The sequence below is a fragment of the Rhamphochromis sp. 'chilingali' genome (genome assembly GCF_963969265.1).
Source record: "Rhamphochromis sp. 'chilingali' genome assembly, chromosome: 4".
In the NCBI taxonomy this organism is placed as follows: Eukaryota; Metazoa; Chordata; class Actinopteri; order Cichliformes; family Cichlidae; genus Rhamphochromis; species Rhamphochromis sp. 'chilingali'.
The window spans coordinates 35,026,705-35,029,574 of NC_137948.1; the positions used below are offsets into that span (position 1 = coordinate 35,026,705).

At 37.9% G+C, this 2,870-nt stretch overlaps 1 long non-coding RNA gene across 2 annotated transcripts; it reads left to right on the forward strand.

The window, feature by feature from the left end:
• Window positions 1-363: 363 nt before the first annotated feature.
• LOC308395336 lies at window positions 364-2,660 on the forward strand. Of its 2 annotated transcripts, none has more exons than XR_013971378.1 (4): window positions 364-620; window positions 1,755-1,831; window positions 1,927-1,988; window positions 2,263-2,660. It is a non-coding gene; the product is annotated as an uncharacterized lncRNA (long non-coding RNA). The 2 variants fall into 2 exon arrangements; XR_013971379.1 differs by lacking the exon at window positions 364-620 and adding an exon at window positions 1,560-1,668.
• Window positions 2,661-2,870: the final 210 nt, after the last annotated feature.

Consider the following 2,870-nt stretch of genomic DNA (forward strand, 5'->3'; position numbering starts at 1 on the left):
ATCCCAACTGTAGTTCCATAGTTTCCACCTTTTTTCTTTACAAACTGCTCTTTTCATCTCTCCATGTCAGAGGTCAACTGAAACCAAGTCCACCTATATAAAAACACCCCATCAGACACACAGTATTTTCCTCAGCACTTCACAACTTTCGCAAGGTATATCGTTTTAACTTTTTTTTTCGGACCCCGGACACAGCGCTGTGAGGTAGTTAGCACACAATTTGGCCATGTAGAAAGCATCGTTTGTTTGGAACACGTCATCACTGTTCATAAGAGTTTAATTTAATCAAACCTCATTTCAGGATCTACGTGGCTCCTCATCACTCGCCGATTCATCATTTTATTTAAATATCTGAATTTTCAGAATGGTGATCCAAGCGGGACACAGAGGCTGCTAGTTTTAACGCACCAGAATGCCGCAAATATAAATAAAAGCCTGACTATCCCGAGAGCCTAGCCGCAGCGACACCTTTCTTTCAAATGGATGCCTGCAGGTGCGTTGGAGCCGACTTTGCTACCCGCACAGAGCGTTTCTGACAGTCGGGCGCTGCTTATGCAATAAAGAAAAACAACAATACAGCATGTTTCTCTGCTCCAAGACATCCGCGGTCCTTTCACACGGTAAGCATGTCTGTTATACCCAGCGCATAAATGTCTGTATGTCAGCGCTGATTAAACCCTGTTTAAAATGTGACACGTTTGTTGTCCAAAAACATTTCCTCTAAATTTGCAAAGTTACTGATTTAAAATCTGCTCTAAGAAATATTTCCTGTGATCTAAAATTTGGCACATTTATATTTGTGTCTGGTAACAACAGCAGCTAATGTGCTGTACAGCTGATTCTTTTGAGGGTGTAGCACCTTCAAAGGTTGACGTAGGCACCATGTAGAGTTATAAAACTGGGTTTATTCTGGTCTCGACGACCCGGGAGAACTGCTCAAAGAAGAAAACTATTTTTTTAAAACATCACATCAAAATGCATTCTTCTACTTTGTGTAAATCAATCACAACGTAATTAATCACAGAAAATAAAACATTTAAAGAACACAAACAAAGTAAGCTGACCTCCAGGAGGGGCTAAATAGTCCTTTGTGGCCTTACTATCTTTTTCTAACTTATTTCTTGCACTTATTTAATTTTCAACATTACTTTTTCCATGTGTGGAGCTAACCATGTGTGCTAGCAAAAAAGGGGTTGGGTGGAGACCCAAAAATGCAACCAACTCTACATTCCACTGTTCATCACCAGATGGTGCAAAAGCGCAAGATCCAGACATAAAGCATCAAATCCACACAGAGGGTTTTTATCATTATTATTATTTATTTAACTAACTTTTTAAATGTTTCACACATTAAACATTAATGCATGAATGGATGTGTATTTTAAAATGAAATACTTACAGAAGACATTGTTAATTATTAACAGCTTAATTATTGTGCTTTGTATATGCTACATGTATATATAGTACATGCAGTATGACAGGAACACAGAGGTTTAGTGCCAGACTTCACATAAAAAGTATCAACTATGTTAGGATCCATGATTATCATGTGTGGTGCTAGTTTACATTAGTGGCTCCTCTCATGAAGGTGTGTGGATCTCTCACCTCTCTCCAAATTGTGGTTGTGTGTTTGATGCTGAAACAGATGAAGACTGCTGATTGGCTGAAGTAGGGTACAATATATATTTTTGGTTTTTGGTTTGGGCAGTGCTCACCGCTACATTAAATAAACTGCTGCTCGTGTGTGTTTGTAGGTTCTCAGTCATCAAGCTCATGGTTGTCTAAGGAGCCTGGAAACACTTCAGCCACCTGGAAATACCCAGCCTGCAGAGTACATCATATGATTTATTGATTTATTTTGTGTTCATGTCACATGGATGGATGTGAAATTAATTTATGATTGTTTTGTTTTTTGTCTGTTTCTAGAGGAGACGTCGTTCAGGTTGCAGGACTTGGTGGTTATAGAGTAAATGCCACCGGCCACACATGTAAGACCAGATTTTGTTTGATTATTTCACAGTTAATGCTAGAATCTGATTTCGGTTTCTGTGACTGTTTTATTCTTACATTTATGTTTTTGTTTAATACTGAATGAAGAACAAGTTTTTTTCTTTTTGTAAATTTTGGAGTAGATATACTGTGCGCCAAGTTCCTTGTTTAAAAATCATTTGGAAACATAACAAAAGATGAAACATCATTCTACTCACAATTTTAGCTTTTGAAAGATTATGAATAACTTTTGTTCTTTTCCTTTTTCTCTAGTCCCTGATGAACCACCTAATCTTCAGTGTGCAGACATGTGTGTTGCTGACTGTGAGCCTACCAGATACTCTCAGTGTACTGCATATGTGCCATATAACAACAGGCTGTGTCTGGAAGAACATCAAGTAGATGCACGTGGGATTAGTTGACTGCTAATATTACTGTATATCATCTGTGTATGTTTTAGATATTTTGGGGAGCACAAACTACATTTCTCTTCTCTCGGGGTGATTCTGGTGGTGGAGTGATTTACAACAACATGATTTATGGTGTAATCAGTTCTGGTTTTGAACGTGTCTGTACTGGACCAACTGTTACTGTGAATGTTTGTTCTGACATGAACTGGATAAATCAGAAAATTGCTCAAAATAATGGAAAATAACTGAATGAAAATAACATCCAGAATAAACAATCATCTCTACATGAAACTTGTGTGCTGTGTGTTGTTTCTACTCTAGAATATCTTCATGTTAACTGCAAATTGTGAACCTTTTTCTTTGGTCTAAAATATTGTGTCAGATTTGCAGCTTGTGTGTGTTTGAATGTGGTGTCAGGTGTGTAGCAGCTCATCCTGTTGTTCAGAAACTCTCAGACTCACACTGTGAAGA